Source organism: Bufo gargarizans, chromosome 8 (assembly GCF_014858855.1).
Source record: "Bufo gargarizans isolate SCDJY-AF-19 chromosome 8, ASM1485885v1, whole genome shotgun sequence".
Taxonomy (NCBI): Eukaryota; Metazoa; Chordata; class Amphibia; order Anura; family Bufonidae; genus Bufo; species Bufo gargarizans.
The window spans coordinates 112,982,319-112,997,398 of record NC_058087.1 but is presented as its reverse complement, the minus strand read 5'-3'; the positions used below and the strand labels follow the sequence as shown (position 1 = coordinate 112,997,398).

General features: G+C 40.9%; 1 protein-coding gene across 1 annotated transcript in view; it reads right to left on the bottom strand.

Annotated features, from left to right (window-relative positions):
• LOC122944578 (GPI inositol-deacylase-like) overlaps positions 1-14,228 on the bottom strand; it is a 682,600-nt gene extending 668,372 nt beyond the window's left edge. Inside the window, exons 1-2 of the mRNA XM_044303000.1 lie at positions 14,200-14,228; positions 1,583-1,660 (exon numbers count right to left, since the gene is read on the bottom strand). The gene's annotated coding sequence lies outside the window, so the exon portion shown is untranslated. The remainder of the gene's footprint in view (positions 1-1,582; positions 1,661-14,199) is intronic.
• Between the last annotated feature and the right edge of the window lie 852 nt (positions 14,229-15,080).

Here is a 15,080-nt window from a genome sequence, read left to right as displayed (position 1 = left end):
GCCTTGAAAAGAGACAAATCTACCTGAGAAGAGTTATGGTTATTCCTAATCTCCTGCTCTCCCTGCCCATCTGCTGATGATTGGCAGTTCTCTCCTAGAGAGAAAGGGAACTTGGTAGAAGACTGTCAGTCATCAGCAGGAGGGCGGGAGAGCAGGAATCTATGAATAACCATGACTCTTCTCAGGTGGCCGTGACTCTTTTCCAGGCCCAGTCTGCAATGATTGTAATGTTGGTTCTCGGCAACCACTTACTTTTAACTTATAAATGACAGAGTGCTGAAATCAATTCACCTGTCTCTACTTTATTCTGCCTTTAGAATAGTATGGGCGGAATAAAGTTGATGACAGGTTCCCTTTAATGTCAGTTTGTCAATCAGTTATAAATATATTTGAACATATGTGTATACTTGGTGTTCTGTTCCTGTTCACATTTTTGGAATTCAAAAGTTAACAGACAACCTTGTAATGTACTGTTTTCGACATATTTCTGCCTCCTGTTTTTTATATTGAAGGCAGAGTGATTTAACACCTGTTTAGATTTGTCATCCAAGTCACAAAATGAAAGGTATGCTGTTTGCAATAACATTTTCATAAAATAGTTAATTTGCATGTAATTTTAATGGTTCAAAGAATGTTGGGCAAAATGGTCGGCCCTCGCACATGTTCACTTCCTCAAATCTGGCCCTCCTCGAAAAAAGTTTGGACACCCCTGCATTACAATAATACAACCGCATGCATCAGTCATGAACTGATTCGGTTGTATTATGTCTTCTACAGCCATGGCGTTTTCTATTGTGCCAGATTGTGTCAGAGAAAATGGATCCGTCCCCAATGACTTACATTTTGTGCCAGGACGGAACCGTTTGGCTCTGCTTCGTCAGGCGGACAGCAAAACACTGCAGGCAGTGTTTTGGTGTCTGCCTCCAGAGCGGAATGGTGACTGAACACAGGCAAACTGATGCATTGTGAGCGTATCCTTTTCCATTCAGAATGCATTAGGGCAAAACTGATCCATTTTGGACCGCTTGTGAGAGCCCTGAACGGATCTCACAAACAGAAAGCCAAAATGCTAGTGTGAAAGTAGCCTATCTCTGTACCCCAGAACCTCCATGACCCGAGGGCCGACCTTTAAGAAGAGTGGAATGCCATGTTTCAGCAGACAATAAATCGGCTTGTGAACAGCATGAGTCATCATTTAACCCGAAAGTAGCGTAGAATATGCTGCAATTTTTCCTGAATGCAGAGATGATCAGTGATAAAGAATGATCATGTGCACATACCCATTGAAATGAATGGGTCAGTATTGAGTCTGGATGCTACCTGTTCACAACACGCACCACATCCATATGGAAAACTCGCTTGTGTATAAGAACATTAAAGTTGCCACAACTGAACTTCACAAGACAGATATTTTAAATTGGCAGGCTCTACTTTATTAGGCAATATACCTGGTTTAATAAGGCTGATACTGCTGACACGTGCTCAATAACATTGAATATATTTGGAAGTGAATCGGGCACAGAGGAAAGAAACTAATACAGCAATGACATCGCGTCTAAATTGTCTACATTGAATGATTTACCTTGCTGTTATTTGTTGCAGGCAGATAAAGAACAAAATGGGAAGTGTTAAAAAAATCTTCAAGTGTTAAGGTTACAGCCTGTATTGGAAAAAAATATATAAAAAAATACTATTACTTTTATATAAGAGCTTCTACAAAAATAATATAACCAGTGTCAATAATTCAGCAGTAAAATGCGAGGATCAGTTAAACTGTGCCACTAAAAACAAAAATAATACAGTTTAACCCCTTAAGGACTCAGCCCTATTTCAACTTAAGGACTTAGCCATTTTTTGCAAGTCTGACCAGTGTCCCTTTAAGTGCTGATAACTTTAAAACACTTTGACTTATCCAGGGAATTCTGAGATTGTTTTTTCGTCACATATTGTACTTCATGACACTGGTAAAATGTAGTTAAAAAAAATATTTCTTTGCACAAAAAAATACCTAATTTACCAATAATTTGGAAAAGTTTGCAAATTTCAAAGTTTCATTTTCTCTACTTCTGTAATACCCCCAAAATTGCAATGACTTTGCATTCCCCATATGTCTACTTCATGTTTGAATTATTTTGGGAATGATATTTAATTTTTTGGGGATGTTACAAGGTTTAGAAGTTTAGAAGCAAATCTTGAAATTTTTCAGAAATTTACAAAAACCCAATTTTTAGGGACAACTACAGGTCTGAAGTCACTTTGCGAGGCTTACATGATAGAAAACACCCAAAAATGACCCCATTCTACACCCCTCAAGGTATTCAAAACTGATTTTACAAACTCCCTTAACCCTTTAGGTGTTGCACAAGAGTTATTGGCAAATGGGGATGAAATTTGAGAATTTCATTTTTTTGCCTAATTTTCCATTTTAACCAATTTTTTCCACTAACAAAGCAAGGGTTAACAGCCAAACAAGACTGTATCTTTATTGCCCTGACTCTGCTGTTTACAGAAACACCCCATATGTGGCCGTAAATTACTGTACGGCCACACAGCGGGGCGTAGAGGGAAAGTTGCGCCGTATGATTTTTGGAAGCCAGATTTTGCTGGACTGTTTTTTTGACACCATGACCCATTTGAAGCCCCCCTGATGCACCCCTAGAGTAGAAACTCCATAAAAGTAACCCCATCTAAGAAACTACACCCCTCAAAGTATTCAAAACTGATTTTACAAACTTTGTTAACCCTTTAGGTGTTGCACAAGATTTAATGGAAAATAGAGATACAATTTCCAAATTTCACTTTTTTGGCAGATTTTCCATTTTAATATTTTTTTCCAGGTTCAAAGCAAGGGTTAACAGCCAAACAAAACTCATTATTTATGGCCCTGATTCTGTAGTTTACAGAAACACCCCATATGTAGTCGTAAACTGCTGTACGGTCACACGGCAGGGCGCAGAAGGAAAGGAATGCCACACGGTTTTTGGAAGGCAGATTTTGCTGGACTGTTTTTTTGACACCATGCCCCATTTGAATCCCCCCTGATGCACCTCTAGAGTAGAAACTCCAAAAAAGTGACCCCATTTTAGAAACTACGGGATAGGGTGGCAGTTTTTTTGGTACAAGTTTAGGGTGCATATGATTTTTGGTTGGCAAGGTAACAAGAAATAGCTTTTTGGCACGTTTTTTGTTGTTATTTACAACATTCATCTGACAGGTTAGATCATGTGGTAATTTTATACAGGGAGTGCAGAATTATTAGGCAAGTTGTATTTTTGAGGATTAATTTTATTATTGAACAACAACCATGTTCTCAATGAACCCAAATAACTCATTAATATCAAAGCTGAATATTTTTGGAAGTAGTTTCTAGTTTGTTTTTAGTTTTAGCTATTTTAGGGGGATATCTGTGTGTGCAGGTGACTATTACTGTGCATAATTATTAGGCAACTTAACAAAAAACAAATATATACCCATTTCAATTATTTATTTTTACCAGTGAAACCAATATAACATCTCAACATACACAAATATACATTTCTGACATTCAAAAACAAAACAAAAACAAATCAGTGACCAATATAGCCACCTTTCTTTGCAAGGACACTCAAAAGCCTGCCATCCATGGATTCTGTCAGTGTTTTGATCTGTTCACCATCAACATTGCGTCCAGCAGCAACCACAGCCTCCCAGACACTGTTCAGAGAGGTGTACTGTTTTCCCTCCTTGTAAATCTCCCATTTGATGATGGACCACAGGTTCTCAATGGGGTTCAGATCAGGTGAACAAGGAGGCCATGTCATTAGATTTTCTTCTTTTATACCCTTTCTTGCCAGCCACGCTGTGGAGTACTTGGACGCGTGTGATGGAGCATTGTCCTGCATGAAAATCATGTTTTTCTTGAAGGATGCAGACTTCTTCCTGTACCACTGCTGGAAGAAGGTGTCTTCCAGAAACTGGCAGTAGGACTGGGAGTTGAGCTTGACTCCATCCTCAACCCGAAAAGGCCCCACAAGCTCATCTTTGATTATACCAGCCCAAACCAGTACTCCACCTCCACCTTGCTGGCGTCTGAGTCGGACTGGAGCTCTCTGCCCTTTACCAATCCAGCCACGGGCCCATCCATCTGGCCCATCAAGACTCACTCTCATTTCATCAGTCCATAAAACCTTAGAAAAATCAGTCTTGAGATATTTCTTGGCCCAGTCTTGACGTTTCAGCTTGTGTGTCTTGTTCAGTGGTGGTCGTCTTTCAGCCTTTCTTACCTTGGCCATGTCTATGAGTATTGCACACCTTGTGCTTTTGGGCACTCCAGTGATGTTGCAGCTCTGAAATATGGCCAAACTGGTGTCAAGTGGCATCTTAGCAGCTGCACGCTTTACTTTTCTCAGTTCATGGGCAGTTATTTTGCGCTTTGGTTTTTCCACACGCTTCTTGCGACCCTGTTGACTATTTTGAATGAAACGCTTGATTGTTCGATGATCACGCTTCAGAAGCTTTGCAATTTTAAGAGTGCCGCATCCCACTGCAAGATATCTCACTATTATTGACTTTTCTGAGCCTGTCAAGTCCTTCTTTTGAGCCATTTTGCCAAAGGAAAGGAAGTTGCCTAATAATTATGCACACCTGATATAGGGTGTTGATGTCAGACCACACCCCTTCTCATTACAGAGATGCACATCACCTAATATGCTTAATTGGTAGTAGGCTTTCGAGCCTATACAGCTTGGAGTAAGACAACATGCATAAAGAGGATGATGTGGTCAAAATACTCATTTGCCTAATAATTCTGCACTCCCTGTAGAGCAGGTTGTCACGTGATACCTAATATGTATACAATTTTTATTTATGTAAGTTTTACACAATGACTTCATTTTTAAAACAAAAAAAAAGTTTTAATGTCTCCATAGTCTAAGAGCCATTGTTTTTTCAGTTTTTGGGTGATTATCTTAAGTAGGGTCTCATTTTTTGTGTGATGAGATGACGGTTTTATTGGCACTATTTTGGGGTGCATATGATTTTGTACTTTTTGATCGCTTGCTATTACACTTTTTGTGACGTACGATGACAAAAAAATTGCTTTTTTTACACCGTTTTTTTTTTTTTTTTTTACGGGGGTCACCTGAGGGGTTAGGTCATGTGATATTTTTATAGAGCCGGTCGATACGGACGCGGCGATACCTAATATGTATACTTTTTTAATTTAAGTTTTACACAATGATTTCATCTTTGAAACAAAAAAAAAAAAATCATGTTTTAGTGTTTCCATAGTCTAAGAGCCATAGTTTTTTTTTCAGTTTTTGGGCGATTATCTTGGGTAGGGTATGATTTTTGCGGGATGAGATGACGGTTTGATTGGTAATATTTTGGCGTACATGCGACTTTTTTGATCACATTTATTATCTTTTTTGGAAAGTAAGGTGGGCAAAATTTAAATTTTCTCATAGTTTTTATTTTGTTATTTTTATGGCGTTCACCGTGCGGGGAAAGTAACATGACTGTTTTATAGATCAGGTCGTTACGGAAGCGGGGATAACTAATATGTGTAGTGTATTTTTTATTTATTTTTTATTCAGTGATAAATGTGTTTTTTTATCTTAACTTTTTTCACTATTTTTTTTTTTACATTTTTTTGACCCAGACCCACTTGGTTCTTGAAGATCCAGTGGGTCTGATGTCTGTATAATACAGTACAGTATACCATATAGGGTACTGTACTATATTTTACTTACACTTTGTCTGAACAGATCTATGCCTTTAGCATAGATCTTTTCAGCACCATGGACAGCAGGATGCCTGAGAAGGCATCCTGTTACCATGGGAACCTTCCCCGTCTGCTCAGTTGTAGCCACAACTGTGCAGACGGGGAAGGGTAAGGAAAGGGCTCTCGGGGGGCTGTCTGGGGGCTCTCTGCCTCTCCCATCGGGGGGCTGCAAAGGCACAGCAGCCCCCTGATGGGAGAGGGAGGGTTCTCCCTGAGCTGTTAACCTTTTCCATACAGCGTTCCCCTATGCCTCATATCATCCTCAGCCTCATATTATCCCTCCATGCCTCATTTTATCAGCCCTCTCGCCTCATTTTATCACCCCCATGCCTCATTTCATCAGCAACCATGCCTCATTCCATCAGCCCCCATGCATCTTTTGACCAGCCCCCATACCTCTTTTGATCAGCCCCTGCCTCATATGGATCAGTCCCCAGCCTCATATCAGCCTCCATGCCTCATTTGATCAGCCCCCATGTCTCATTTGATCAGACCCCATGCCTAATATCAGTCTCCATACCACTTTTGATCAGGCTCCAGCCTCATATAAGCCGCTATGCCTCATTTGGACCAGTTCCCAGCCTCATATTAGCCCCCATGCCTTATCTGATCAGCCCCCCATGCCTCAATTTGATCAGTCCCAAGCCTCATATCAGCCTCCATGCCTTATTTGATCAGACCCCCATGCCTCATTTGATCAAACCCCCATGCCTCATTTGATCAAACCCCCATGCCTCATGTGATTAGCCCCCATGTCTCATTTGATCAGACCCATGCCTCATTTGATCAGCCCCATGTCTCATTTGATCAGACCCCATACCACTTTTGATCAGCCCCCAGCCTCATATAAGCCCCTATGCCTCATTTGGATAAATTCCCAGCCTCATATCAGCCCCCATGCCTCTTTTGATCAGTCCCCAGCCTCAGATGACATAAAATAAAAACACTTACCTCTCCTACTCCGGACGCCACCACTCCTCACCTCCAACCCAATCTTGTTCCTCCTGCCTCGGTTGTGCTGTGACCTCACAGCGTGAGGTCACATAGCATCCTCACGACAGCAGAGGACCAGGAAGCAATGAGTACAGAGCCTTCACTGCTTCTTGGTTCTCCGGTACTAATGACGCTTTTAAGATGTTGCTTCCTTGGGTAATCCCTACTTGCTTCCCTTCATAACAAGCAAAGTACAAAATATTCACGAAGTGCCACCACAAGTGAAATTAACCACTTCCCATCGTAAACAATTTTCATTTTTTGTGTTCATTTTTTTACTCCCTGCCTTCCATAACTTTCTCAGCTTTATGCTACCATCACATTATGAGTTTTTTTTTGCAGAACAAGTTGTACTTTCTAATATACTTTCTAATATTCCATAAGCTGCACTGGGAAGCCAAAATAAATTATTAATGGGGTGGAACTGGAAAAGATGCGACTGAACTATTGTTTTAATGAGCTTATTTTTTTACGGCGTTCACTGTGTGCAAAATTATCTTTATTCTGCGGGTCAGTACTATCACAGTGATATCAAATTGATATAGTTTTGTTATGTTTTAATATTTTAAAATAATAAACTTGGAAAAAACATCTGTGTATCACCATATTTTGGTTGACAGAAAAAAGAAAAAGTATGGTACCGGGTTAGCCAATACTACATCATTACTTCCATTTTTGTTTTGACATCAATAACTGTTATATTTCCTTCTACAGAGCTGAGTAAGGGCTCTTCTTCTGTGGGGGTGATCTGTAGTTTTTTATTTACTGATTTTGGGGAATGTATAAGTGATTTGAACATGTGATCATAATAGGACTTCCACCATAGACTGTTTATGTGAAGACTGCTCTCTCTGTTCCTATTCAGCCCTATTGAGTTTAATAGGAATTCACTATGGCAGGTCTGGGAGATTTAGTAGTAGTGTTAGAATTTAGCCCCATTAAGTTCAATAGCCATAGCAGCAGAATGGCTACCGCAATATCATCAGGGGAAGGAGGTAGGGAAAGGGGTGGAAAAGTTAATCTGCTCCCAGTAAATGAATCCCGAGATGCCATTGCTTCTATTTGCAGACACTGCTCATGGGCGTCTGATGTGTAGCTCAGTAGTCAAGTCAGGTATGGTGCTCGCTCAGCTCCTGAGCCTTGCTTTATCTTTAAAAGCCCAAAATCCACCACACATACTGTATATGGATAATGTTGATACACAGCAATACACAGTGTACATTCAAACCAATGGGTTGTCTATGTTATTTAGGATAGAACAAGTCCTACAAAGCAAGAAACACTCTTTGTAGTTAACCTTCATTCTGGCCATCTATTAACTTCTCTAGTAGAGTATGAAAATGGATTTTCTTAACTGGTTAAGAATGGTCTGGTATGAAATGGGTTAAAAGAGTTGTTTGGTTGTTGTGAAAAAGGCTGCAAATGTTTAATGTAGAAGTTAACAACAACAAAAAAAAACAATAGAAAAAACAGTACTTCCCCTTGCAATCCCCCAGCAATCCAGCACAGCTGCTCTGGCGTTCCCCAATCACTCTTTGTTTGAAAGCTGTAAGCGGTCTGGCACAGGACTGCTACAGCCAATCAAGGTCCTCTGCTCTAATGTGCCTTACTACTGGCATCAACACATTTGCAGGATTAATGGGGGAATAAAGGGGTAAGAGGTTTTTTTTTTTGTTTTTTTTTTTACTCCCCCCCCCCCCAGCCCCTAGGCAATCCCTTTAAATAGTACTCTTACTTGGACATGTTTTATGACAGTTATCCCCAACCAGTGGATCACATGTTGCTTTAGCAACAAATGATTCATTTTCACAAGGATAACAGGAAAAAAGCACCCCATAATTTGTTACCCATTTTCTCCTGAATACGGTCACAACCCATATGTTGTGGTAAACTGCTGTGGGGATACATGGCAGGACTCAGAAAGGAAGGAGCGCCATATGCCTTTGACAGTGCAGATTTTGATGGATTAGTTTATGGGTGCCATTGGTTTTTATTTTTTGAGTAATTTTATTATGCGGGGGTTCATTTTTTGTGGGGTGAGGAGACGTTTTCATTGGCACAATTTTTGGGTATATATGAATTTTTGATCACTCAATATTATGCATTTTGTAAGGAGAGTTGTCAAAAAATAACTGTTCTGGCATAGTTTTTGTTTTTTATTATTGCGTTCACCTGAGGGGGCATATCATGTGATATTTTTATAGAGCAGGTTGTTGTAAAAAAAAAAAAAATAGACACATTAGGTTTTACACAGTAAAAGCATTTTTGAAAAGAAAAATAGCTTGTTTTTGTGTTGCCATTTTCTTAGAGCTATATTTTATTTATTTTTTGAGTGATCGTCTTACATAGGGTCTCATTTTTTGTGGGATGAGATGACGATTTGATTGATACCATTTTGGGGTACATACGGCTTTTTTATTGCTTGGTATTAAACTTTTTGTGAGGCAAGGTGACCAAAAAAGTTAGTTATTATGTCAGGATATTATTTACCAATTTGCCAGACATTTTTTATTGTTTATTTTCTGCTTAAACCGTAGAGGACCCTCGCCGTACATGTACTGTACGGCGCTGGTGGACGTGACTTAAGAACATGTACCGATGCCGGCATATTAACTCCTTGTATGCCGCGGTCAAAGCTGAGGGTTTGCAGAGGGTACGGGTGCCCTCCACATCTCCATTGGGTCCCCACGCTGCAGTGATGAGGACCTGATGGCAGAGAAGGCAGCCTGATGCATTTCATAGGCATCAGGGCTTGCCTTCTACGGAAGCCTGTGAGATCCAGCCCATTAGGCTGGGTCTCACAGGCTGGCTGCCAGTGTAAAGGCTGACAGGCAATACATTACAATACTGGATGTATTGTAATGCATTGCAGAGGGGATCAGACTGCAGAAGTTAAAGTCCCAGAGTGGGACCAAAATAAAAAGTAAAAAAAAAAAAAAAAATCCAAAAATAGAACATTAAATTGTAAAAAAATAAAAAATAGAAATTAGCATCCAACTGTCCCCAGTGAGGCTCACAATCTAAGGTCCCTATCAGTATGTCTTTAGAGTGTGGGAGTACCCGGAGGAAACCCACGCAAACACGGGGAGAACATACAAACTCCATGCAGATGTTGTGCTAACCACCGAGCCACTGTGCTTGCCCTGGTATGAGGTATAATTTTGGGGTAGATTTGGAATTTAAAAAAAATAAAAATGAAAAATAGACTGAAATGTACTACCATCATGAAGTACAACGTGTCACGAGAAAATCTCAGAATGGCTTGGATAAGTAAAAGCGTTCCAAAGTTATTAGCACATAAAGTGACACTTGTCAAATTTCCCCAAAAATTGCCTGGTCCTTAACTGCCTCCCGACCGCTGAACGCACGGATGCGTCCGGGAGGCGGTCGATTTAATTCCTCCTGGACGCATCCGTGCGTCATCTCGCGGGAGGCGAGATTTCCTGTGAACGTGCACACACAGGCGAGCGCTTTCAGAGGAACGGAAGGTAAGCGAGTAGATCTCCAGCCTGTCAGCGGCGATTGTTCGGCAGGAGATGCGATTTTTGTAACCCCTAACAGGTATATTAGACGCTGTTTTGATAACAGCGTCTAATATATCTGCTACCTGGTCCTCTGGTGGTCCTTTTTGCTTGGATCGACCACCAGAGGACACAGGTAGCTCAGTAAAGTACCACCAAACACCAATACACTACACTACACCCCCCGTCACTTATCAACCCCTTATGAACCCCTAATCACCCCATATAGACTCCCTGATCACCCCCCTGTAAGGCTCCATTCAGACGTCCGTATGTTTTTTATGGATCCACGGATACATGGATCGGATCCGCAAAACACATACGGACATCTAAATGGAGCCTTACAGGGGGGTGATCAATGACAGGGGGGTGATAAATTTCAGGGGGGTGATCACCCATATAGACTCCCTGATCACCCCCCTGTCATTGATCACCCACCTGTAAGGCTCCATTCAGACGTCCGTATGATTTTTACGGATCCACGGATACATGGATCGGATCCGCAAAACACATACGGACGTCTGAATGGAGCCTTACAGGGGGGTGATCAATGACAGGGGGGGTGATCACCCCATATAGACTCCCTGATCACCCCCCTGTCATTGATCACCCCCCTGTAAGGCTCCATTCAGACATTTTTTGGGCCCAAGTTAGCGTAAATTATTATTATTTTTTTTCTTATAAAGTCTCATATTCCACTAACTTGTGTCAAAAAATAAAATCTTACATGAAACTCACCATACCCCTCACGGAATCCAAATGCATACATTTTTTTAGACATTTATATTCCAGACTTCTTCTCACGCTTTAGGGCCCCTAAAATTTCAGGGCAGTATAAATACCCCACATGTGACCCCATTTCGGAAAGAAGACACCCCAAGGTATTCCGTGAGGGGCATATTGAGTCCATGAAAGATTTAAATTTTTGTCCCAAGTTAGCGGAAAGGGAGACTTTGTGAAAAAAAAAATCAATTTCCGTTAACTTGTGCCCAAAAAAAAAAATTCTATTAAACTCGCCCCTCATTGAAAATCTTGGGGTGTCTTCTTTCCAAAATGTGGTCACATGTATGGGTATTTATACTGCCCTGGATTTTTATGGGTCCTAAAGCGTGAGAAGAAGTCTGGGATCCACATGTCTAAAAATGCCCTCCTAAAAGGCGAGTTCCTAGAATTTTATTTTTTTGTCACAAGTTAGCAGAAAATGATGATTTTTTTAAATTTATTTTTTCTTACAAAGTCTCATATTCCACTAACTTGTGACAAAAAATAAAAAAATCTAGGAACTCGCCATGCCCCTCGCGGAATACCTTGGGGTGTCTTCTTTCCAAAATTGGGTCACTTGTGGGATAGTTATACTGCCCTGGCATTTTAGGGGCCCATATGCGTAAGCAGTAGTTTGCAATCAAAATGTGTAAAAAAAATGGCCTGTGAAATCCGAAAGGTGCTCTTTGGAATGTGTGCCCCTTTGCCCACCTTGGCTGCAAAAAAGTGTCACACGTGTGGTATTGCCGTACTCAGGAGAAGTTGGGGAATGTGTTTTGGGGTGTCATTTTACATATACCCATGCTGGGTGAGATAAATATCTTGGTCAATTGCCAACTTTGTATAAAAAAAATGGGAAATGTTGTCTTTTGACAAGATATTTCTCTCACCCAGCATGGGTATATGTAAAATGACACCCCAAAACACATTCCCCAACTTCTCCTGAGTACGGCGATACCAGATGTGTGACACTTTTTTGCAGCCTAGGTGGGCAAAGGGGCACACATTCCAAAGAGCACCTTTCGGATTTCACCGGTCATTTTTTACAGATTTTGATTTCAAACTTCTTCTCACGCATCTGGGCCCCTAAAATGCCAGTGCAGTATAACTACCCCACAAGTGACCCCATTTTGGAAAGAAGACACCCCAAGGTATTTCGTGATGGGAATAGCGAGTTCATGGAAGTTTTTATTTTTTGTCACAAGTTAGTGGAATATGAGACTTTGTAAAAAAAAAAAAAAGTTCTATGAACTCACTATGGCCATCAGCGAATACCTTAGGGTGTCTACTTTCCGAAATGGGGTCATTTGTGGGGTGTTTGTACTGTCTGGGCATTGTAGAACCTCAGGAAACATGGCAGGTGCTCAGAAAGTCAGAGCTGCTTCAAAAAGCGGAAATTCACATTTTTGAACCATAGTTTGTAAACGCTATAACTTTTACCCAAACCATTTATTTTATTTTTTTTGCTCAAACATTTTTTTTTTTATCAAAGACATGCAGAACAATAAATTTAGCAAAAAATTTATATATGGATGTCAGTTTTTTTTTTTTTGCAAAATTTAACAACTGAAAGTGAAATATGTCATTTTTTTGCCAAAAAATCGTTAAATTACGATTAATAACAAAAAAGTAAAAATGTCAGCAGCAATGAAATACCACCAAATGAAAGCTCTATTAGTGAGAAGAAAAGGAGGTAAAATTCATTTGGGTGGTAAGTTGCATGACCGAGCAATAAACGGTGAAAATAGTGTAGTGCAGAAGTGTAAAAAGTGGCCTGGTCCTTAAGGGTGTTTCAGCTAGGGGGGTTTAAGTGGTTAAAGGGACACTGACAGGCCCAATAAGCATATTTATATATATATATATATATATATATATATATATAACTGCACAGGTCTTCTAAAGTGTATTAAAATCATATAAGTATACCCCCTGTCCACCTTATAAATAAAGTAAACTGATGTTTTGTAACCTGGTAAAATCGTCTTCTTTCTGCCCAAGGGGCGGCGTTTCAGCTACACTTGCGCCCAGCCAGCCACCCCCAACCACCGTTTTGAAGTGCCGCCCAGCTCATCAATATTCACTTCGCTGGGCGGCTTCTGCTGTCCCCGACTTTACAAGATCCGGCGCATGCCCAATACAAAGCTATGGGCATCTTCAGTGCATGCGCCCGACACCCTCACTGGCTGGGATCACATCGCGCCTGCATCCCCTCTGCTTCTTCGAGGCCGCTTCAGCCTCTGCGTTCTGCGCCTGCGCCGGGCACTCTTCAGAGCAGCGTTTCAGAGCGGGGACAGCAGAAGCCGCCCAGCGAAGTGAATATTGATGAGCTGGGCGGCGTTTCAAAACGGCGGTTGGGGCCGGCTGGCTGGGCGGAAGTGTAGCTGAAACGCCGCCCCTTGGGAAGAAAGAAGACGATTCTACCAAGTTATAAAACATCAGTTTACTGTATTTATAAGGTGGACAGGGGTATAATATGATTTTAATACACTTTAGAAGACCTGCGCAGTCATATATATATAGCTAAATATGCTTATTGGGCCTGTCAGTGTCCCTTTAAGGTGAAAAATGGCAGGGTCTTGAAGGGGTTAAATGCAAAATAGGGCCTTAAACCCTCAGTCAGTTGCGCCGCTATATGTCTGTCTAATTTAGGCGCATTTCAGTATAATAAATGACACCTATGTTCTTGAAAATAGCTACTGATGCAGGGGCATAGAACATGAACCACCATTAGTGCCTTCTACTAAAATGCACAGTATCAACACTATTTTTTTGCACATCCAGGGGCTGCACAAGCACAGTTGAATGAGAGGTTTGAGGCATTGAGACATTGAGAAATTCTACTGGATGCCAAATGTGACAGTTGTTGAGGTAACTAACCAATGTCCAGCAAGTGTTGTGTGGAGGTCCTATTAATTACACTAGGACATTTGCATGTTGGTCGTATTTAATACAGCTTGTGACCATATCTCAGTACTGAATGTGGCTCTTCGGGCATGAATGGCTGGGGACCACTGTTTTAGGGAATATATATTCCTGCAACATTTGAACTCTTATGTGGATGCTAAAAGGCAGCTGTTTGAAATTAACCTGATATGAATGAACAACTAAACCGATAAAAGCATTTCTGCACTGTATTTGATAATTTTATAAAGTTGGTCTTACTTTTGCAGTAGGTAGCAGCTCTGCTCTCCAGGATAAATCTTCAATCTCTAGACTAAAATAAATAAAACTGAATCAAAACAGAGGACTAGACCGAATTTGCTTAGAAAGTTGAAAACAAAATATTGGAGGCTTTATTTTTAAATGATCCATATACAATTTTTTTTAAACAACATGAAAATAACAAACAACAAAGAAAATACCATATTTAATTATTGTGTCAGAATATTCTTTACAGACATTTGACTAAATGCAAAATTGATACATTTTCTAAGGCCCACTGCACATTTGCCTGGTTATCCGGCTCATCTCCAGCATGAAGCAGAAAATGCCTGAGGGGAACTGAGCTAGAACTGATCCCATAGTTTTCTATGGGATCATTTACATACATTCAGCGCATCAGTTGTGATGCTGGATGCATACCTCCCGACTTTGTAAACACAAATTTGTTCCCCACTAGGCCACGCCTCTAACTCGGCCCAAAACATACACCTAGTCCCACCAAGTCTCCTTAATGCCCCACATAGTAATTATTCCCCCTTCATGCCACCGCACAGTATTTATGCCCACGTTGTGCCTCCTTCACAGAATTATGCCCCGGTGTGCCCCCAGTAATATGCCCAGTTATTTGCCCCCCGTAATATGCCCAGTTATGTGCCCCCAGTATTATGCCCAGCTGTCCCCCCAGTATTATTCCCAGCTGTGCCCACAGTAATATGCCCACATTGTCCCCCCCAGTAATATGCCCACATAGTGCCCCCAGTAATATTCCCACATAGTGCCCCCAGTAATATTCCCACATTGTGCCCCCAGTAATATTCCCACATTGTGCCCCCAGTAATATTCCCACATTGTGCCCCCTAGTAATATACCCACTTTGTGGC